Source organism: Bubalus bubalis, chromosome 5, assembly GCF_019923935.1.
Source record: "Bubalus bubalis isolate 160015118507 breed Murrah chromosome 5, NDDB_SH_1, whole genome shotgun sequence".
Lineage (NCBI taxonomy): Eukaryota > Metazoa > Chordata > Mammalia > Artiodactyla > Bovidae > Bubalus > Bubalus bubalis.
This window is the reverse complement of record NC_059161.1, coordinates 44,857,166-44,880,949: the sequence shown is the minus strand read 5'-3', so window position 1 is coordinate 44,880,949 and position 23,784 is coordinate 44,857,166. Positions and strand designations below refer to the sequence as shown.

The 23,784-nt window shown below is 40.9% G+C and overlaps 1 long non-coding RNA gene across 1 annotated transcript in view; it reads left to right on the top strand.

Moving 5' to 3' along the window:
* Positions 1–705: 705 nt before the first annotated feature.
* LOC102416086 overlaps positions 706–23,784 on the top strand; it is a 30,609-nt gene continuing 7,530 nt past the window's right edge. The window contains exons 1-5 of the long non-coding RNA XR_006551175.2: positions 706–873; positions 3,694–3,798; positions 6,522–6,641; positions 7,169–7,293; positions 17,999–18,567. This is a non-coding gene — a long non-coding RNA (uncharacterized LOC102416086). The remainder of the gene's footprint in view (positions 874–3,693; positions 3,799–6,521; positions 6,642–7,168; positions 7,294–17,998; positions 18,568–23,784) is intronic.

Sequence of the window (23,784 nt, the reverse complement as noted above, 5' to 3'; positions counted from 1 at the left end):
GAAATATTGTTATAAAAATGATAAGGTACTCAGGCTAGTTCCCAGGATCTTTTTTACTCAAAGTAGGACAATAATTATACCATTTCATCTACATCTCGTGCAGTGCATATCATGGTTACTATGAGAAAATGTACTTAGAATTCTAAGCCACCAACTAGGAAACGTTTGCTATATAATTTCCCCCTAATTAGTAGTCTCTCCACTGTTGGTTCTGTTCTTAGTGTTTTATTTTGTTTTAACTACATAGCTATTTCTTTGATTCAGGCCTTTATCCCTAATGCACATAAAGTCATGGATCAAATGTTGAAGACAATCAGATAAAAGACAGTAGCACAAAAGGCACAGGGCTTAATGCTCAAATGCCCTAGAGAAACCTGAACAGACCCACTGAGGAGGAGAAAATACACGAGAAGGAAGGCAGTAGATGAGTAGGTGTTTGCTGAAAATAGACCTTTATCTAGATCCTCTCTAAACCTAGAGAAAGAGCAGAGATGGCCAAAGTGGGTGTTGGAGACCTAGTTGACAAATGATGGATGATAAGTGTGCGTGTGTGGGGGGCTTCAGCATGTCTCTCATGGGATAGAATCAGCTCTTTTGTGGTGTGTTAGAACTCCTTGCAGAAAGCCGCCTAGAGGTCATTTAAAACTATTTAGCTCCTTAGCTAAATTAACTGTACTTTCTTCTCAGCTATACTTGAAAGCTGTGTCAAGGTAGAAGCCTGCTCTCTCCGGGGGAAATCCCACTTACTTTGCTGTGAAGCAATGAGAAGCTCTCAGATTAACTGTTCCCTCTCAGTGTCAGGTGTCTTCTAGAAAAACAGGTTGTTTTTCAGAGTGCTTCCTGGCCCAGCTCCTGGGTGACCTCGGACACACAGTAAGCATATTGATTCTTCTACAGAGTATTAGTATAGCATTTTGTTTGTGTGTATGTGTGTGTGTGTGTATCTGTGCACACACAGTAGGTGGTGGGTGGAGTACTCCCTTGTCCCCATCATCAAAAATAAGAGGGACAGGAAAAATCTGCTTCTAAATTTGAAAAAGTGAGTATTAAACTTTATTCCAGTGCATGTCTACAATAACCTAAGGCAGCTTCTTCCTGGATTCTATCTGTACAATACCACATGTGTGCATGCGCAGTTGTGTCCAGCTCTTTGTGACCCCAGGGACTGTAGCTCACCAGGCTCCTCTGTCCATGGGATTTCCCAGGCAAGAATACTGGAGTGGGTTGCCATTCCCTTCAGGGATCTTCCTGATCCGGGAATTGAACCCACGTCTCCTATGTCTCCTGAATTGGCAAGCAGATTCTCTGCCACTGAGCCACCTGGAAAGCCTGTGCCATACCACAGAGAAGGCCAAACTACTTCTCTCTGATTTCTCCCTCAATAGGCAATGTTATACCAGGCTCAGAAATTACACTGCTTGACACAGGGGTTTCCTTTTCCCCAGTTCTCAGAAGGGAGTTCAGACCTGTTGCCTGTCAGATGCAAGAAGGAGGGTGGTCCCTTCCCACCTCAGGCTGATGCCCAGGAGCTGAAATGACCGGGAAAAAACAAGCAGTTAAGATGCTGAGAACTGACTGAAGGAGAAGATACACAGACTGGCTGAGGATGCACTCAGGTTGCCTAGTAGTCATATCCAGGTATTTGAAGAGTCATTGTATCATATAGAAGAGCAAGAGTAGAGTTATTATTGCTCCAAAAGCTGAGCAGAGGGACCATTGCCACAGCTGTGGCAGTTGCAGGGGACAGATGGTGCCTTATGAGAAATCACTCTGTCAGGATTGCTGCTGACATTCTAGCGGGCTTTCTGTGTTTAACCAGAGATGGGACGAGCACCAGCAGAGTGGTTGGTGGGACCACCCTGGAAAAGGAGGACCTCAAGGCTTCTAGGCTCCTTCCCCTTGTCTGGTTTTCCTTACCTTTTCCTCTGGGTACCTTGGAGATAGTTGCTGTCTTCTACCTTGTGGGAACTAGAGTGGAGCATCCTACATGCTCTGAACTCTGATGGTTTGAGCTTTACAAGCACAGAGTGCCACAGCTAGGCAGTGCTTCTGGGGGCTTTATTATCTTTAGTTTTGAACAGTTCAATTTTGGGAGCATTGTGTACTGTCCTCCGAGGACGTGGTCCTTCCTAGTTGTCCTGAAGGTGACCTGTGGTGACAGGGTGCTGTCAGTTGCTCCTGCCTCCTCTTTCCTGGGCTCCGCCTTCTTGTGTGCCCAGCACCTGCCTGAGGAAATGAGCAGGAGAATGTATTAAACAAGTGTTTGGCAAATGAGAGGCAAGAAAGCAGGGCCAGCCCTTTCCTGTCCAAAAAAAAAATTTTTTTTTCTAGTCTGTCTGGTTTTTCATGTGTAATCCACTGTGGAGGAAACTGAGACTATTCTTAGCAGCGTTCTGCATCCCCTGTGTGCTCAGAGAGGGTGGTGAACCATAAACTATGCCCCTGCCCTGTGGTGCTCAGGGTTCTTCCTGGAAGCCTGTGCCTGGGGAATTTTGGGCAGCTACTTGTGTGCCAATGACCAGATCCACCTCTCCTCTTACACTGATTATACTCCTCTGGTTCAAGTTATCCAGCCCCAGGACATTTATCAGTGTTTAGCAGTGAGAGTCCCAGTTCCTTTGAAAAGTGCCAAAGCTTCGTCATAACAGGGCTTTGTGCCCACTCTCTCCTCTCTCCTTCCCTGGGAAGTATGGAGATCCCATCTCCTATCTGGACCCTTCCAATAATGAGAGTCAAGTTAGGTCATTCAACCTGGGAGACATAGTCTCTGTTCCCACATTCCTTGAATGCCTTTCAGTAGAGGCCAGCCCAGCTGGGCTGCTTCTACACCTTCTACACCTAACTGAGGCCAGTGCTTCAGCCAAACGATGGGCAGAGTTGGCTAGTTGTCATGTCTACACCATCCTAACTGCAGTGCAGAGTGTCTACTACTTCGGGTTCCAACCATATTCTAGAAGACAGAAGAAGATTCGAGTTCCTGGTGTAGCCCTTAAGAAAGAGATGGTCCAAGTGCAAATTTGATGCATGAAATGGGGTACTCAAAGCCCTGTGCACTGGGACAACCCAGAGGGATGGGATAGGAAGGGAGGTAGGAGGAAGGTTCAGGATGGGGGGACACGTGCACCCGTGGCTGATTCATGTTGATGTCTGGCAAAAACCAGCACAATATTGTAAATTAATTAGCCTCCAATTAAAATAAACAAATAATTTTTTTTAAAAGAAAGAGATGGTTCAGGTATTCTCTCTCACACACACACACAGAGACACCTGAACAAATACAGTCTCACATATAGCAGGCTAAACTCTCACTATCTCCCAGCTTTCTTTCCTTCTTGCCCATTCTTCTCTTGTTTCTAGCAAATAATGACATTAGCAAGTACTAGTAGTAGGTGTTTAGATGCTAAGTCATGTCTGACTCTTTGAGACCCCATGGTAGCTCACCAGACTCTTCTGCCCATGGGATTTTCCAGGCAAGAATACTGGAGTCTGTAGCCATTCCCTTTTCCAGGGGATCTTCTTGATCCAGGGTTTGAATCTGTATCTCCCACATTACATGTGGATTCTTTACCACTGAGCCACCAGGGAAGTGACATTAACAAGGAAGGCCACCAACTTCATGTAGCCTGATTTTAAAGAACTAAGGCTTACACGCCTGAATGGACTGCTGATTTGATATATCTCTTTGACATTTAGGGAACCAAGTCCTGCAGTGAAAAGCAGTTTGGGTAAAATGCAGAAGACATTTGGGAATGAAAGCGTCTGTTGGTGAAGATCTGAATCTTACTTTATGGAAAGGAGGTTTGTGGTTGAGAAATGACTTTTCTAACAAGGGGTGAGAGAGCTAAGTTTCTTCTCATACTGGAAGTGGTACAAGTCATACCAGGGCAGTCAGGCCCAGAGTTACTAATAATTCCCTAACCCTTACTTCTGAAAAGTTTGTTATTTGTTTTGTTTCTCTTTGTTTTTTCCTTAGCTTTCAATGTTTCCTGAAAGTGAAGTGAAAGTGAAAGTCTTTCAATCATATCCAACTCCTCGCGACCCCATGGACAGTATTGTCTATGAAATTCTCCAGGCCAGAATACTGGAGTGGGTAGCCTTTCCCTTCTCCAAGGGATCTTCCCTACTCAGGGATCAAACCTAGGTTTCCCACATTGTAGGTAGATTCTTTACCAGCTGAGCCACAAGGGAAGCCCAAGAATACTGGAGTGGGTAGCCTATGCCTTCTCCAGTGGATCTTCCCAATCCAGCAATTGAACCAAGGTCTCCTGCATTGCAGGCAGATTCTTTACCAACTGAGCTATGAAGGAAGCCCTAAGATTTCCTGAAACAATCCTAAAGAAACTTCCAAAAGTTATAATCATTTACACAATGATAACAATAATGATTGTTGATCACTTGCTATATGACAGGCAGTGCAAAAAAGACTACATTGTTATCTCATTGAATTCCCACAATGCATGTGGGGATGCAATCTGTAATCCCCAAATTACAGATTGAAAAAAAAAAGGGTCTGAAGAGGTTAAGTGACATTCCTGAGGTCATGCTCCTAGTTAGTGGCAGAGCAGAATCAGACATTTTGATCTTCCAAATTTCAGGCCAATGTTCCTTCTATTTATTACATTTTGGCTACTGTCAGTCTTTCTAGGTATGGAGGAGATGGTGGTAGCCTTGAAAAATTTTCTAATTCAAGAAGACGCTATGGAAGGGTGCTCTAGCTCTGACTTCTTCAATGGCAAGGGAGATATTTCAAAACAATAGGGGTTTTCATAAGATAAATGACTTCTAAGACTAGTGAACTCATTTATTCAACAAATATTATTGAAAATCTATTATGCAAAAGGCATTATTTGAGGAACTGAAGATAATAGTGGAGAAAAAGTAGATAATTCCCTTCCTTTATAAAGTTTGTATTTTACTGGGGAAAAATAGAATGATAAGTATTTTTTAAAAAATTATACAAGAATTAAAATAAGTCAGTGGGTCAGTGGCGTACAAAGAGACTAGGAGACAGCAATTTTTCTTTTTTTTAGAAATTGATATGTTAATTTATATTGAAAAACAAAGGATTCATAATAGTCAAAGCCATTTTTGAAGAAGGATAAAGTTTAAGGCTTTTAACATTGCTAGATTTTAAGACTTGCTATATAAAGTTGCAGTAATCAAGACAACATAGATTCTATATATTTCGGAGAGGGCAGTGGCACCCCACTCCAGTACTCTTGCCTGGAAAATCCCATGGACGAAGGAGCCTGTAGGCTTCAGTCCAGGGGTCGCTGGTGGCTCAGTGGTAAAGAATCTGCTTGCCACTGCAGAAGATGTGGGTTTGATCCCTGAGTCAGAAAGATCCCCTGGAGAAGGAAATGGAAACTCACTCCAATATTTTTGCCCTGGAAATCCCATGGGCAGAGGAGCCTGGTGGACTACAGTCCACAGGGTCACAAAAGAGTCGGACATGACTTACCGACTAAACAACAACACCTAAATACATAATGATGTAGATCAATGAGAATAGACTAGTGTCCAGGAATAGAATTCACATATATATATATGGTCAATTCATTTTTGATAAAGGAGGCAAAGCAAGTCAGTGGGGAAAGGATAATCTTTATAACAAATGGTATGAGAACAATGGATATTTATATGTCCCCCAAATCCTCAAATCTTACCTCATACTAAATATAAATATAAACTTGATATGGATCATCAGAGGCCTTAAATGTAAGTGCTAAACCTGTATAACTTTTAGGTAAAAAGCTAGAATACCATAGTGACCTTAGGTTAGGCCAAAGAGGCTGGATCCCAGTAGGTGAAGTGCAGTGAAGAATTGGATATGAGTGGAGAAGTGGTCAGGGCTAATAATGTTTAATTTATTTGTCAAGAATATTTCATAAGGTCATTGAATCCTTCCACAGAGAGGTATGAAATGTTTAGTTCTCTCTTGGTTTATTTTTTAAAAAGGTCATTCTGACTCTTGTTTGGAGAAGGCTTTTTAGTAAGGTCAGTGTGTGAACAGGAGTTCAGAAATGAGGCTCGTATAGTAGCCTTGCATGGAAAGTGGATGTGTTCCTGAACACAGGATGTTTTCAGAGAGGAGAGGTGAATGGACTTACTGATGTTTGGAGGTGGTTGGTGATGGGGAGAGAGACAGGAATCAGAGAAGCTGCTGGATTTTGGCTTCAGCCATTGCTGCTTGGGGGTGGATTGATCACTGAGAAGGGCAAAATACTTTCAGATATGTTGTTCTCTTTCTTTTTTATGACAATTCTTGAGAGGCAGTAAAAATATAATTTCTGTTTTACAAATAAGGTAGTCAAGTCTCCAGGAGTCTAGATGCATTTCTATCCACACAGCTAATGAAAGGAAAGGCTGTGCGGGAACCTCGGGCTTGCAGATGCAGCGGGTCTGTTGCTTATTTCCCTACCAAATTGTCCCCCTGAAGCCAGAAGGAATCTTGTACACAAGCACTCTCCCCATTGCTGAATACAGTGACACAGCCTAACTCTTCTCCGCTTCTATTTCAGGTTAATTTTCCTCATACTTACGACTTTGACACTTACACATCTTTCAGCTATTTTAGACATCTATTCCTGTTAAAGGATGCACTGGCCCTATTTTTGGAAGCCGGATGACGCAGACGAAAGGTAATGCAGTAGGGAACCTTTGGCCCCTCTTAAATCACTGACTCAAATCATCACCAGATTACCAGCAATCCAAATAAGTACAGTCTAATGATGCCCACAAACATACCAGTAGGCAATTATACTCTTTTTTGATGTTTCAATAGTGTTTACATAGTTGTAAACACTGTTTTTCCAGAAACATAGTTTTAGATATTTTTACAGACATTATCTCCACTACTTTTTGCAATAACGCTGAACAGTTCAGGTAAGTTAATTTCCCAAACATCTAGAAAGTGCCTGTTTAAATATTTGAATCCGAGTCTGTAAGCTAAAAGCTGTGATCTTTCCACCATAACACTGTTTATTGGAGGGAAGATATCCAATTCTGGTGTTCTTGTCCCTTTGACATTTAGTGCCCCCCTTTCCCTCCCCTGCACTAGCCAGGAATAGTGATAGAAAGCAGGCATAACCCTCCACAACTGGTTACTTTAGTAAAGAATTTATTATGTGGAAGCATCATAAAATTTTGTTCTTCGACTTTTTTCTAGATCATGCCTTCAGCAAGGATCTTTGATCTTCTACAAGCGTGGCACCCATTCATTATTTTATTTATATGACCTCCTTCTCAACATTCCTCTTCACACATACTCTGTGAACAACTCTGTTATTCCATGTAAGTGAATTAAAATACAATTTTACCAAGTGTCCTCATTAGGGATTTTTATAAATGTCCTGGGGATTTGCAAAATCAGTGATCTAGTGACTTTAGATTTAAGTCTGCAATACTGTCTCCTGACAGCCTTTCCAAAGAGGGCAGGAGGTAATTGATGCAAACTCTGTGGAAATTTGGTTAACAAAACTAACCCAGAGCAGCGTTTAACCTATGGTCAACAAGGAAGATCTAAGCCTTTGTATTTTTACTGGAAAACTAGTTTGAAATGTAGCCAGCAAAATTTAAATATGGATTATTAAACATAAACCTGCTTTGGGATTTTGCTTGGCTTCATCCTCACTTAATGGCAATCAGCTGAGTTACACTGTATAGTTGTTGTTGTTTAGTGGCTAAGTTGTGTCCAACTTTTTCGGGATCCCATGGACTGTAGCCCACTAGGCTACTCTATCCATGGGATTTCCCCAGGCAAGAATCCTGGAGTGGGTTACTATTTCCTTCTCCAGAGGATCCTCCCAAGCCAGGGAATGAACCCAGGTCTCCTGCATCGGCAGGTAGATTCTTTACCACTGAACAACCAGGGAAGCCCTTGTGTTATTGGGTAATAACTAACCCTAAACACTCAACCAGGCTGGGAGTAGGACATCAGGCTCTGGTAGTGGGAGCTAGATGGCGCTATAGTGTAATTGTCAGTTGCCCAGTTGCTATTTGGTCAAATAGTAGCAGTTCAGTTTAGTTCAGTCAGCTCAGTGGTGTCCAGCTCTTTGAGACCCCGTGGACTGCAGCACGCCAGGCTTCCCTGTCCATAACCAACTCCCGGAGCTTACTCAAACTCATGTCCATCGAGTCGGTGATGCTATCCAACCATCTCATCCTCTGTTGTCCCCTTCTCTTCTCACCTTCAATCTTTCCTGGCATCAGGGTCTTTTCAAATGAGTCAGTTCTTCTCATCAGGTGGTCAAGCTCATACTGGAGCTTCAGCTTCAGCATCAGTCCTTCCAATGAATATTCAGGACTGATTTCCTTTAGGATAGACTGGTTGGATCTCCTTGCAGTCCGAGGGACTCAAGAATCTTCTTCAATACCACAGTTCAAAAACATCAATTCTTCGGGGATCAGCTTTCTTTACAGCCAACTCTCACATCTATGCATGACTACTGGAAAAAACCATAGCTTTGACTAGACGGAACTTTGGTGGTAAAGTAATGTCTCTGCTTTTTATTTATTTTTTTTCCTTTATTTTTTTTTAAACTTTACATAATTGTATTAGTTTTGCCAAATATCAAAATGAATCCGCCACAGGTATACATGTGTTCCCCATCCTGAACCCTCCTCCCTCCTCCCTCCCCATTCCATCCCTCTGGGTCGTCCCAGTGCACCAGCCCCAAGCATCCAGTATCGTGCATCGAACCTGGACTGGCAACTCGTTTCATACATGATATTTTATATGTTTCAATGCCATTCTCCCAAATCTTCCCACCCTTTCCCTCTCTCTCAGAGTCCATAAGACTGTTCTATACATCAGTGTCTCTTTTGCTGTCTCGCATACAGGATTATTGTTACCATCTTTCTAAATTCCATATATATGCGTTAGTATACTGTATTGGTGTTTTTCTTTCTGGTTTACTTCACTCTGTATAATAGGCTCCAGTTTCATCCACCTCATTAGAACTGATTCAAATGTATTCTTTTTAATGGCTGAGTAATACTCCATTGTGTATATGTACCACAGCTTTCTTATCCATTCATCTGCTGATGGACATCTAGGTTGCTTCCATGTCCTGGCTATTATAAACAGTGCTGTGATGAACATTGGGGTACACGTGTCTCTTTCCCTTCTGGTTTCCTAGTGTGTATGCCCAGCAGTGGGATTGCTGGATCATAAGGCAGTTCTATTTCCAGTTTTTTAAGGACTCTCCACACTGTTCTCCATAGTGGCTGTACTAGTTTGCATTCCCACCAACAGTGTAAGAGGGTTCCCTTTTCTCCACATCCTTTCCAGCATTTATTACTTGTAGACTTTTGGATCGCAGCCATTCTGACTGGTGTGAAATGGTACCTCATAGTGGTTTTGATTTGCATTTCTCTAATAATGAGTGATGTTGAGCATCTTTTCATGTGTTTGTTAGCCATCTGTATGTCTTCTTTGGAGAAATGTCTATTTAGTTCTTTGGCCCATTTTTTGATTGGGTCATTTATTTTTCTGGAGTTGAGCTGTAGGAGTTGCTTGTATATTCTCGAGATTAGTTGTTTGTCAGTTGCTTCATTTGCTATTATCTTCTCCCATTCTGAAGGCTGTCTTTTCACCTTGCTAATAGTTTCCTTTGATGTGCAGAAGCTTTTAAGGTTAATTAGGTCCCATTTGTTTATTTTTGCTTTTATTTCCAATATTCTGGGAGGTGGGTCATAGAGGATCCTGCTGTGATGTATGTCAGAGAGTGTTTTGCCTATGTTCTCCTCTAGGAGTTTTATAGTTTCTGGTCTTACGTTGAGATCTTTAATCCATTTTGAGTTTATTTTTGTGTATGGTGTTAGAAAGTGTTCTAGTTTCATTCTTTTACAAGTGGTTGACCAGATTTCCCAGCACCACTTGTTAAAGAGATTGTCTTTAATCCATTGTATATTCTTGCCTCCTTTGTCGAAGATAAGGTGTCCATATGTGCGTGGATTTATCTCTGGGCTTTCTATTTTGTTCCATTGATCTATATTTCTGTCTTTGTGCCAGTACCATACTGTCTTGATAACTGTGGCTTTGTAGTAGAGCCTGAAGTCAGGTAGGTTGATTCCTCCAGCTCCATTCTTCTTTCTCAAGATAGCTTTGGCTATTCGAGGTTTTTTGTATTTCCATACAAATTGTGAAATTATTTGTTCTAGCTCTGTGAAGAATACTGTTGGTAGTTTGATAGGGATTGCATTGAATCTATAGATTGCTTTGGGTAGTATACTCATTTTCACTATATTGATTCTTCCAATCCATGAACATGGTATATTTCTCCATCTGTTAGTGTCCTCTTTGATTTCTTTCACCAGTGTTTTATAGTATTCTATATATAGGTCTTTAGTTTCTTTAGGTAGATATATTCCTAAGTATTTTATTCTTTCCATTGCAATGGTGAATGGAATTGTTTCCTTAATTTCTCTTTCTGTTTTCTCATTATTAGTGTATAGGAATGCAAGTGATTTCTGTGTGTTGATTTTATATCCTGCAACTTTACTATATTTATTGATTAGTTCTAGTAATTTTCTGGTGGAGTCTTTAGGGTTTTCTATGTAGAGGATCATGTCATCTGCAAACAGTGAGAGCTTTACTTCTTCTTTTCCAATTTGGATTCCTTTTATTTCTTTTTCTGCTCTGCTTGCTGTGGCCAAAACTTCCAAAACTATGTTGAATAGTAATGGTGAAAGTGGGCACCCTTGTCTTGTTCCTGACTTTAGAGGAAATGCTTTCAATGTCTCTGCTTTTTAATATGCTGTCTAGGTTCGTCACAGGTTTTCTTCCAAGGAGCAAACGTCTTTGAATTTCATGGCTGCAGTCACCATCTGCAGTGATTTTGGAGTCCCCCAAAATAAAGTCTCTCACTGTTTCCATTGTTTCCCCATCTATTTGTCATGAAGTGATGGGACTGGATGCCATGATCTTAGTTTTCTGAATGTTGAGTTTTAAGCCAACTTTTTCACTCTCTTCTTTCACTTTCATCAAGAGGCTCTAGTTCTTCCCTTCCTGCCATAAGGATGGTGTCATCTGCATATAAACAAAAGATCATTTGAATGTTGAGGAAATAGTATCAGCTGCCCAAAACAGAGTATGTTGAGCAAATAGTATCAGCTGCCCAAAACAGAGTTTGCCTGATAGAAAAGGTTCTGGAATAGAAGGTTTAACTCTGTGTTGCTTACATTTTCTCTAACTGCAGTATAATACAGCATAAAATGGAAAGCTTTTCTCTCTCACTTTCTTTTTGATACAGCCACATATAAGTGGGCACATACACAAATAAAACCTTGTTGAAATTCTTCTTAGAATAAACAGCTGGGAATCACTAGTCCTGGGCTGTCTTAAGGTTTCCAGAATGACATACACATCTATCCCATGTCCAAGATTCAGCTGTTGTTTTTCTGTCTAATGACAGAGTGCTGAGGTTTTTATGGGTCAAATGTGAGATAATGTCAGGGCCTGCCATTTGAATGGCTTGTAATCTGGCAGGAAGGACAGTGGTAATTAGAAGGAGACATTGGAAGTTTTTCAGTTCAACATCTTACTTGGGACTTACTTTGGAGTCCATTTAAAAAAAAAAAAATTCACTCCCACGTATTTGAGTCTACTTGCAAAAGTTAAGGAAGACCAGGAAAAAGTATCTGGGGTACAAAAGCTGGAGTTGTTGCCCGTGATTGCATGTCCTTAAATAACAGTGAAAGATGCAGTGAAACTGAAGGACTAGGAGACTGCCAAAATGTCACGTTTGAAGTGTGTACTTTCATATCACATGGTACCCTCTCAGGGGAGCTAAGCCATTTCACAGCCTTAGCTGTAGCCCTGGAGATAATGAGACTTTTTGCTTCCCACAACCCCACTTTCTTTATCCCTTTCTTCACAGCTTTCCAGCTGTCATAAATGTCATAAATACCTCACCTACATGGGATACAAGAAGAACAGACTATATAAAGCATAGTGAAGTTTCAATTTCAGTACTTGTGATTGGCCTGTTCATATTTTCTGTTTCTGATTTAGTCTTGGAAGATTGCACCCTTCTAAGAATGTGTCCATTTCTTCCAGGTTGTCCATTTTATTGGTATACAGTTGTTCATAGTAGTCTCTCATGAGCCTTTATATTTCTGTGGTGTCAGATGTAACCTCTTCTTTTCCATTTCTAATTATACTGATTTGACTCCTCCCTGCCCCCTTTTTTTTGATTGAGTCTGGCTTAAGGTTTATCAGTTTTGTTTATCTTTTCAAATAACCAGCTTTTAGTTTCATTGATCATTGCACTTGGTTTCTTTGTTTCTACTTTGTTTATTTCTGCCCTGCTCTTTATGATTTCTTTCCTCTATTAACTTTAGGTTTTAGTTGTTCTTCTTTGTCTAGTTGTTTTAGGTGTAACATTAGGTTGTTTGAGCTTTTTCTTGTTTCTTGAGGTAAGATTTTATTGCTCTAAACTTCCCCCTTATTAATAGAACTGCTTTTGCTGTATCCCATACATTTTGGACTGTTGCGCTTTCATTTTCTTTTCTCTCTAGGTATTTTTTATTTCCTCTTTGATCATAAAAATACATTTTAATAGATACTTCTATGATTTTTGACAAATGCATTAGAATTGTTTACCTGCTATGCATTGTTAAAGTATCTTTATTCATTAATTAATTCACTTTATTCAGAAAATATTTATTGTGCATTAATCATACCAACCAGGTTCTGAGAAGAATACATGGCATGGCCCTTGGTCTGAAGAAAATACTCATTTATTTCATATGAGATATTCAAATGAAGGATGATTCTATGGCAGCATTACTTTGAAACACAAACCTGCCAGAAACTTTCGTTTCAGTCATTCATTCAGTTCACTCCTTCAGTAAACATTTGTTGAATGTCTATCACATCTCTGTTCTTATAAATATATAGACAATAAAACATACCCCCCCAAAGGGAATCAGAAATGTAAATTAAATGTCTCCTACTCAGTCTTCTAAAAACTTTTTATGAAAATTATGTATAGCACATATAGATTTCTGCTTTTACCTTTAATCAGTCTGTACAGACCTTTTCTGTTTTTCTTGTTTATAGATCCTTGATGGAGTTAATAATCCTTGTCTGATGCATCCTATATTTCTAGAATAACTAGAATGTTATCCTGCCTATATTAATTGCTCAAAATAAGCATTTGCTCTCATTCTCATCCCCACTTAGCTAAGAGTTTTTGTTTATATATCCTTTTTCTTTGGAAGGAATGATGCTAAAGCTGAAACTGCAGTACTTTGGCCACCTCATATGAAGAGTTGACTTATTGGAAAAGACTCTGATGCTGGAAGGGATTGGGGGCAGGTGGAGAAGGGGACGGCAGAGGATGAGATGGCTGGATGGCATCACCAACTCGATGGAAGTGAGTTTAAGTGAACTCCAGGAGATGGTGATGGACAGGGAGGCCTGGCCTGCTGCGATTCATGGGGTCACAAAGAGTAAGACACGACTGAGCAACTGAACTGAACTGAACCTTAAATTCCATCTTTGACCTATTTAGTCTTTATATTTTTATCAATTTTTTTCCCTACAGATTGAGGGGAAAAAAAATAATTTTGTAGTTAGGCCACTGAACCTGCAAGGGAAGAGTCACAGGAGAGCTGCTACTGCTGCTAAGTCACTTCAGTCGTGTCTGACTCTATGCAACCCCATAGACGGCAGCCCACCAGGCTCCCCCGTCCCTGTGATTCTCCAGGCAAGAAAACTGGAGTGGGTGGCCATTTCCTTCTCCAATGCATGAAAGTGAAAAGTGAAAATGAAGTCTCTCAGTCGTGTCCGACTCTTAGTGAACCCATGGACCGCAGCCTACCAGGCTCCTCCACCCATGGGATTTTCCAGGCAAGAGTACTGGAGCGGGGTGCCATTGCCTTCTCCCACAGGAGAGCAGCAGAACTCAAAGTGAAATGGAAAAGGATTGAGTATTGAGTAGAATTAGAAATGAAGGAAATTAGTGATAAGAATCTGGAATGAAAGAAGAGATAGAGGAAGGTCACTTAAGTAATTTAGTAGGATGTTTTAGATCAAAGTTCAGTGACATAGAGAATTCTTAAACATATTTGCAGGGTGAGATAAAAAATCCAGAGAAAGGAGATTGGCCTCCTAACTGAGGAAGTCAGATTGGCAGAAGGGATTAGCTTTGGAAAATGGGACTCCTTTATCTTTGGTTTAGGTGGGAATGAAGGAATGATGGACACAGGAATAGCATAACCACTGATCATCTGGCCCTTTCAAGGTCGCACACCTTGTCTGTTCTTCCTTTATAGTATAGGTGACCAGACACCGAGTGAGCCTTTCTGTAGTCCTAAAGTGGGACTAAAGCCCAGAGATAAAGAAAAAGGCTCTAAAGGCCCAACATTCTAGATTCAAGGATCTGCCAGATCCTTTCCTAGGCACCAGTTCAGACACCAGCTCTCCTATTACCTGTCTCCCCCTTTGCCAGTAGAAGATCAGAGGACTGCAAGCGGAGGAGGGCCACTCCAGATGACAGCGCACAGGGAGAGGTTCTGTCCTTTCCACCCACGGAGGTGCTGCCCTCTCTGACGCAGAGGTAACAAAGGCCAGGTTGTGTCTGCTAATGGGCTAAACAAGCATCTGACTCCAGCATTAATTGACGGCCTCTTTCCCAGGAGTTTGAGGGATGTGCCCTGAAGCACATTATTCCAGAAACTAATGCTAAGATGACCTCTTGATCCTAGTTCCTGAGAGGAATTGAAAACTAAGGAGCTAAGAAGGCATAACTGTGCAGGGAGAGAGAACAGGGATCTAGCTCCTGAATAAAGCAAAGCCAAATTTTCTTCATTAAAGACTCAGTGAGGGGCTTCCCCAGTGGTTCAGTGGTTGAGAATCTGCCTGCAAATGTAGAAGACACAAGTTCAATCCTTGATCTGGGAAGATTCCACATGCAACGTAGCGACTAAGCCCGTGTGCCGCGACTACTGAGCCTGTGCTCCAGAGCCAGCGAGCTGCAACTCCTGAGCCTGTGTGCCCTAGAGCCTGTGCTCCTTACAAGAGAAGCCGCTGCAATGAGAAGCCTGAGCACCACAGCGGGAGGGTAGCCCCTGCTTACTGCAACTGGAGAAAAGCCCATGCAGCACCAAAGACCCAGCACAGACAAAAGTAGACATAAATAAATAAAATTAAAAAAAAAAAAGACTCAATGAGCAGGAGGGAGAACAGGATGAAAGGGAAATCAATATTAAGGTGCTAGAGGCATTGCTTCCCTGTCAGACACTCCAAATTCATCCATCACAGTCATGCCCTGTGGACTCAGGCTGTTGAGTATGCTGTCTTCAGAACACATAGCTGATTTCTGCACCAAGCTGAGAATCGAATTTACCCATTAGAAATACTTTGATTAAGGAAGCATTAAGGAAAATGTGGTCTTACTGTAAAATAAAATAAAAGTTCATTGAAAGCTTTAAAAACACCACTTGCAAGACTGAAATTAAGGCTTGTGAGTTCAGCCTGTGTAGGACCCTGCATTGCTCCCATGGCTGCAGTGACTGAGAGTGCTGTGTTTTTAGGCTCTCTTGCCTTTCCCTTGTGTTTATCCCACAGGAAGGCACTGGCTCTGGAGTCAGACAGATCTGCAGGCAAATCTTGGGGAGTCCTTGACCACCCTGCACCTCAGTATCTTTGTGAGAAGAGATAATGAGGTGAGATAATCTGCTAGCCCATCTCATAGGGCTGGAGGAAGGCTTATCTAGTTACTGCCTGTACTTAGTATCTGGCAATCAAATCTCAAGCATAAGCTCTATGACTACAGGCATTTTTGTGCATTTTTGTTCCTAGAACAGTGCCAGGTACAAAGTAAGTTTCCAATAAATACCTGCAAGTGAACAAATGTCACATGGTTCTCAATAAGTGTTGTTTAAAGCTGTATCTGCTACACATGTTAACATGTATAGTTATATTCACTCTTAAGCGTTTGGGGCTTCCCTGGTGGCTCAGATGGTATAAACGTCTGCCTGCAATGCAGGAGACCTGGGTTCGATTCCTGGATCGGGAAGATCCCCTGGAGAAGGAAATGGCAATCCACTCCAGCACTCTTGCCTAGAAAATCCCATAGACGGAGGAGCCTGATAGGCTACAGTCCATGGGGTCACAAAGAGTCGGACACGACTGAGCAACTTCACTTCACTTTAGCGTTTAAGTCCTTTGAAAAGAAAAATATCTTTTCTTCTGCTTGTGACTTTGTAAAATGTCTCAGGTGGATCTTGGCTCCTTGTATCCACCTTGCCCTCCTCCAAGCATAAATCTGGTCTTTCCTAAACCCTTTTTTGGATGTTTCCCCAGTTCTTATGTGAAGTCCAATATCCTTAAGGTGGCTTACAGGCACATGATTTGGCCCTTGTCTAGCTCTCATTCATCATCTTTGGCCCTCTGTTATGTAATTATCTCCTTCCTCAAACCTGCCTGTAGTAGAACAGTTCTGTCCTCGAGTTCTGTTGGACCCTATGGTTCCTCCAATGAGCCATATCATTTTGCTTCCAGGCCTTCAAATGTGCTATTACTTCTGCTCCCAATACTCTTTTCTTCTCCTTCATCTGGCTGTCTCCTACTCATTTTTCAGCTTCAAATTAAATGTTGCTTTCACCGTGCCGTTTCACTGACTCTCTAAACTAGGTTAGATAGCCGTGTTATAAGTCTTCATAACATTCTGTATGCCCCTTTTCTATCATTTAGCATTCAAGAACATTTGTCACAGTGGTATTCCTATCTGATAGAAGAGTCTGCAAGGGCCAGGATTTTGCTTATCTTGTTCAGCACAATGTCCCTGAAGCCTAGACAAATGTGCAACACTCTTCAGTTGCTTGCAAATATATTTTTAAAGAAATGTCAAATGAAGGACACATAAAGAACAAAAGCTCTAGAGTCAGGCATACTAGGTTCTGATTCTAACATCAGCATCTGCCAGTCCTCTGATCTTGGCCAAGATATATGCGTGTGTGTATGTGTGTGTGTGTGTGTGTGCGCTAGTCGCCCAGTCATGTCTGACTCTTTGTGACCCTGTGGACTCTAGCTCGCCAGGCTCCTCTGTCTATGGAATTTTCTAGGCAAGAAAACTGGAGTGAGTTGCTATTTCCTACTCCAGGTGATCTTCCTAACCCAGGGATTGAACCCAGGTCTTCCACATTTCAGGCAGATTCTTTACCATCTGAGCCACCAGGGAAACCCCTGGGCCAAGATACCTTTATAAAGCCTTAAATTTAAATAAAATAGAGATAGTACAGCCAGTCTTACAGGTTGTTATAAAGGTTAAATGAATACTGTGTGTAAAATATCTCGACCAGTAGCTGGCTCATAATAAATGCTTAACAAAATTAATTTAACTGTTATAATTATCATTAATAATGTAAGCTGGGCTTGAAGATAAGCTACTTAATCTACCCATTCAAAACAAATAATAGTCAACAAATAATTAAGAATACCTCCTTCCTTTATTGGACTCCTTAATTATTCTCTGACATCAAGGTAAGCTAAAAAATATTTTTGGCTTAAGGATGGAAAAATCAACTGATAGTAGTTATTCCATTTACCAACACAAGTGATCACTTTGGAGCTTGGTGGTTCTCTTCTTGTATCTGGTTTATCATTTTTTATCATTAATGTAAGATTCAGATGAGTAGAAGAAAATAGAGTATATATGGGCTATGCATTGTATTAGACCCTTCATACATTATCTCATGTACTAATTACTAACAAATAAATAAAGAAGCCATGTGGTAGTTAAGAACATGGTCTTTACAGTCAAAGAAATCCACATTGAAATCCCACCTCCATCATTAACTAACTGGGCCACCACGGACAAACTTGAAGGATAGGGTGGGCACATAATGTCCTATAAATGGTTATTATGATTATATTGTAAATTTATAATTGTAAAAAAAATACATTGTAAAATTTGGTAGACATTTGCAAGGCTAATAAATATATATATATATATATATATATATATATATATTTTTTTTTTTTCAGAAGAATTGCCTGAGTCTTCACAGAAAGATCTCGAGTTAAGCAGAGACGGCAAACTGTTCCAGGAAAGTTCTCATCACTTTGTCTCTGGAATATTGATTCCCCCTTGTCACTTGCTAAAGAGCCAGATTTCTTGAGAGAGTCTGAGCAGGCAACTGCAGTTAGAAATTAGTGCAGATATCATTTTAAGGTCATTTGAATATCCTTGTAAAGGAGAAGTTATCCAGGTAGATCACTGTCTTGGGAGAAGGAAAATAAAATGATCTTGATAGTCACGTGGGAAAGAGGCAGGAAATAGACAATAATTCAGTAGAATTCTTTAAATGTGATTCTGGTTGTTGTATTGCTGGAAAACGGCAACTCGGCAATGACTTAAAAGAGTCAGTACTTTGGAAACTTGATTGTATTGATTGCACTTTCTTTGATTGTATCCCCTAGTAATTTAACCAAGAGATGCTCCACTTGCTCACTGTGCGAAGACAAAGTACCAGAGCTGAGAACCAAATGATGTGATTATCACAAGAAGCAAGGGATCAGGGCAGTGGTCCAAGAAGAAGGTAGAATCTTGCCAGGTACATAAAGAGGTTTTCTAGGCTCTTGGGTGGAGAGGTCTTCTCAGTTCATTTCTTTTGCTGAATTCTGTTAAAAAAGGAATTGACTGATTTTTTTTTTTCATCTGTATTTAAGAGGAAATGAAAAGAGAAAAGAGAAAAAAAATCAGGGGAAAATTATGTAGAGAAATGGTAGTGGGAGGCAGGAAAAATGTTCCATGGTTGTTTGTAGCCACTCTTCAGTGGGTTTGCAGAAAGAAAGCATTAGAAAGACCTATAGCTCTGTCTTCCTTGCTAACCTCCCTTTTCCTTAAGTATAGATGGCTCTGAACTATCCTTGTTATATTCTTTCAGAAAGGGGCCTTGGTCTTTGCCTAGTGCTATTTTCATGCTGGGTGTCTGGTATAAGGTAGATCAATAAATGCAAGAGTGTGTCTGGCACACCTGTGATCAGGGTGCATCTTGACATTGGCTGTGATCACACATCACAACCCCAAATCTATTTTTATAGATCAGCTTTTTAGAAAGCACAAAAGATGAGTAAACACTCTAAATTGGATTATGAGCACTCAATATTTAATCAGCTTTTGTTTAAAATTACCAACATCCTGACATGTATCTGAATAATTCTTTTTTTTTAGGAGATATAATTCAGAAAAATTTTCCCTTTATGAATGAAGATGAGTAAATGAATCTTGTTGAAAGTTCTCAACAGTTAGTGAGAGTGAGTTCTCTGCTGTCCTCATATATGCTGGTGGTCACAGTTTTAAATTACTAAGATTTTTAAATCCCATTTTAAATGTGTGCTCAGTTCAGTTCAGTTCAGTCACTCAGTCATGTCTGACTCTCTGTGACCCCATGGACTGCGGCACACCAGTCTTCCCTGTCCATCACCAACTCCTGGAGCTTACTCAAACTCATGTCCATTGAGTCGGTGATGCCATCCTACCGTCTCATCCTCTGTCGTCCCCTTCTCCTCCTGCCTTCAATCTTTCCCAGCATCAGGGCATTTTCCAATGGGTCAGTTCTTTGCATCAGGTGGCCAAAGTATTGGAGCTTCAGCTTCAACACCAGTCCTTTCAATGAATATTCAGGACTGATTTCCTTTAGGATGGACTGGTTGGCTCTCCTTGCAGTCCAAGGGACTCTCAAGAATCTTTTCCAACACCACAGTTCAAAAGCATCAATTCTTTGGCACTCAGCTTTATTTATAGTCCAACTGTCACATCCATACATGACCACTGGAAAAACCATAGCTTTGACTGGATGGACCTTTGTTGGCAAAATAATGTCTCTGCTTTTTAATATGCTGTTTAGTTTGGTCATACCTTTTCTTCCAAGGAGCAAGCATCTTTAAATTTCATGGCTGCAGTCACCAACTGCAGTGATTTTAGAGCCCAAGAAAATAAAGTCTCTCACTATTTCCATTGTTTCCCCATCTATTTGCCATGAAGTGATGGGACCAGATGCCATGATCTTAGTTTTCTGAATGTTGAGTTTTAATGTATGCTATTAAGGTGCTATTGCCACATGCTGTGATGACTAACACCTTACATTGATCGGGTTATTTCTTTACTGCATCTGTTTTTGGACTTTTTTTCTCCATTGAATCCTTTAAGATAGGTAAATTTTAGCCATTTTATAGATAAAGAAATCCAAGTCTCAGCAACATTAAGTGGCTTTAGTTTGTACTACAATATAGAGAATAAAGACTTGACCTCTATCTCCAGTTGAGGGCAGCTCTGAAAAGGTCATCCAGCTCTAGAACTCTTGTAGGGTTGGCTATGACCTTTGCTGTTACTACATCATGGTTCTCTGACCATCCCTGTTTTCTACAACCCCAAAATTGTTGAGAACACTCATCAATAAACTTCTTGCATCTGAGACCCCTTTCTAGGAAACCTGACTTGAGATGGAAGGGAAGGGAATAATGCACAGTAACATTTCATGAGCACTTAGTATGTATCAGATTCTTTTCTACATGTTTTACATTAATCTTCACTAAACCAGGTGAGTAGATACTCTTATTATGCCCATTTAGAACTGAGGAAATTGGGGGACAGTAAAATTAAGGAGTAAGAAATGGTTCACAGTTGCCATGGGCGAAAGTGTCAGGATTCAAAACTCAGGCAACCTGAGGGGCAGCTGGGAATAAGCATGGTCATCAAAGAGGGAGGTAAAAGGAGAGAGTGGTCAGGGAAGTAAGGGGAGAAAAGAAATGGGGCAGCATTAGGGAGGCAGGCAAAGGAGAATTGCAATGGGCAAGGGGTAGTGGGGAGAATTGGGGCTGCAAGAATCTAAGAAGGATTGAGGAGATGCTTTATGGTTTCTCCGAGTGTGAAGTCAACAAAGTCAAAATTATTAGACTTTTTAAAAAGGCATATGTTTCCTTCACCAAATACTCGAGGCAAAAAGTTTCTCTAAGGCTCAAAAAAAAAATGTATTAAAATTCTGATCAAAGTCTTATAGGATTGGGTGAGATCTTTGTTGTCATTGCATCATGGTTCTTTGCACATTTCTGCTTTAAGCAACCCCTCAAAAATGTTGAGAACACTCCCCAATAAACTTGGTAAAATCAAATAAAAACTGATAAAATCAAATCCTGGGGAAGATGGGAAAGAACAAGGACATGAGACTGTCTTCTGGTCCCACTACAGTTGGAAATCACTCGGCCTCTTTTTGTAAAACTAAGTATTCTCACTGTCTGTGACCCAGCAACTCTCCTCTGAGACATACACCTTGAGAAAAGTCTGCATTTATACCCTAGGAGATATATAAAAGGATGCTTATTGTACCCCTGCTGCAAAAGCAAAGAACTGGGGACAATGACAATATCCATTAATAGAGAATGGCTAAATAAATTTTGGTATAGTTCTGTACTGAAGTGATATATATCAGTGAGACATGAATGAACTGCAGGGATATACACAGCAGGTATGAATCATGGCACACAACACTAGGTGAAATCAGTGTATTGCAAAATAAAAATAGTAGTACTTATAAAGCACTTGGGCTTCCCTGGTGGCTTAGAAGTTAAAGTGTCTGCCTGCAGTGCGGAAGACCTGGGTTCGATCCCTGGGTTGGGACGATCCCCTGGAGAAGGAAATGGCAACCCACTCCAGTATTCTTGCCTGGAGAATCCCATGGACGGAGGAGCCTGGTGGGCTACAATCCATGGGGTTGCAAAGAGTCGGACACGACTGAGTGACTTCACTTTCACTTTTGTAAAGCACTTACTCTGTATAGTACACTATCTTAATTACTTTAGATAAGTTATTTCATTAACCTTCACCAAGACCCTAAGAGGTAGATATTATTATCATCACCTCTATTTCCTAGAAATGAAAACCAAATCCCATAGAGGTTAAGTAAATTGCCTAGGTCCCTCATATACTAAGGGGCATAGAGCTAGAATCTGTACACAGGCAGCTTAACACCAGAGTCTATATCCTTATCAATCTAATAATCTGCTTTGCCATGCAGTATGATAACATTTTTTAATAAAGTTTTAAAATAAGCAAAACCAAATATATTATGTGTGAATGTATATATTATACACACATATTTATCCACATGTGATACATATGTAATGTACATATAATATGTATGTACATATATATTTTATATGGCTATATCTATATGCAAAGGAATGATGAACTCTCAACTCAAGACGTTGCTACCTCTGTCTTGGGGAGACAGTGGAATAGATCAGGGAATGAGAGTATAGATAGATAGCACAGTGTTGGTAATTACTAGTTCTTAAGATAATAGTGATTTTATGGTTATTTTATTATCCTGCTTCATAACCTTTTATACTACATAAACACAGTGTATGAGTTATGCCTGAACTATTACATTAAAAAAGAACCCTCTGGGGAACCTGCTGAACTGTGAATTCCTAGGTCCATCCATAAAATTTTCGAGGATGGAAAAACCCTGAGAGAGAGGTTTGGCGAAATCCTTAGCACCTGAATCGCTCATCCACTGCTACTTAACAAACAGTCCCAAACTCAGTGGCTTAAGTAGCAACCACGTTCTTGCTATGATTCGGTGGGTAGCAGTCTGGGTTAGAATCCCGGTACAGCGGCAGTCTCAGGCTGCCTAACTGCCCTTGGAGAGTTGAAGGTGGCCTCATTCACATCTGGGTTCTGCCATCAGCCTGTCTTCATATGGCCTCTCACCATCAGGCCTCACTGGGCTTCTCTGAGTGGTGTCAGGCAGCCTTTTAAGAGGGCAGGGGGAGAAGCTGCAAGGCTTCTGCGGTGTAACTGCTTGACATTAAGCTTTTCGGTTGTAATGTAATTGCCTGACATTAAGCTTTGCGATCGCTGAGGCAACCATTGTAAAGACACTCATCTTGGAAACAAATTGCCAGCCGTGTGGCACAACTATTAGCAAACAACTAGGTAAGGAGCCAATCTGCCCACCCCCGGCATCCCTCACCCAGTGAAGTTTCCCTTTTTGAAGCGCTGAGCAACCTAGATAACAGAACACTTTGCTCTGATTCCCTTCCTGAAGTTTTAAATTCTCCAATAAAAAATAAACCCGTGAAATTCCACTGCATGCTTGGGCCCTAAAATAAAGGCAGAGCCCCAGGTCTACACTCTTACCTTCGTCTCTATCAAGACCTTTCTGTGTAGTCTCTGTAACTGTGTACCCTCCAGGACCTGTGAGAAGTAAATCATGTTCTTCAAGGTCCCCTGATGATTTTGTTGAGGGGAATCCTGCAGTCATAATAAGAACCACAAAGGTGCACGTGTCCCCCCATCCTGAACCCTGTGGCTGATTCATGTTAATGTATGGCAAAAACCATCAGAGTATTGAAATTATCCTCCAATTAAAATAAATTAATTTAAAAAAGAAATACAAGGACCAATCCAGCCACAACACTAGCCCCGGTGGTGGTAGGGGAATGTCTGTGGGACTTGCCAGGAGTAAAGATGGCCAAGTGTGTGCTTCAGGCATTCAGTATCAGTACACTGAGGACTTAGCTACATTCTATGGTAGAAAACAATCACAAGGAGAGGTCAGATAGAAGTCACAGACTGTCCCTCAGGAAGGGATGAATGACAAAGTCCATTGCAAAGGAGTATGCGTGTAGGGATCAGTGGAACTATTCCCGCCATCTTTGCAAGAAATTTATTACACTAATGAGAGAGTACAGGCATTTGGTCAAAGAATCTTTTGTGCTTCCTTTTCTTTAAAAAACAAAGAGTTGAGGTATGATTGACAATGTGA